Here is a 228-nt window from a genome sequence, read left to right on the forward strand (position 1 = left end):
AATAGTAATGAGACATAAAGTGCTTTTAATTTTGAACATTTCATTTCACTTTGCACCCTTCCCTGGTAAGTTATCATACTCAAGCTAGTTTTAGTTCAACTGGCTCAGGTCTACACTACGAAATACTGTAATTTCCCTTGCACCCACTGTTTTAACCGTGGTAGTCTCAGTAAAATAAAAAATAATTCATGCCAGGGGGAGTAAAAGCAGACAGAAAGAAAGAGGGAA

The sequence above is a fragment of the Charadrius vociferus genome, unplaced genomic scaffold, assembly GCF_000708025.1.
Source record: "Charadrius vociferus isolate BGI_N301 unplaced genomic scaffold, ASM70802v2 scaffold217, whole genome shotgun sequence".
In the NCBI taxonomy this organism is placed as follows: Eukaryota; Metazoa; Chordata; class Aves; order Charadriiformes; family Charadriidae; genus Charadrius; species Charadrius vociferus.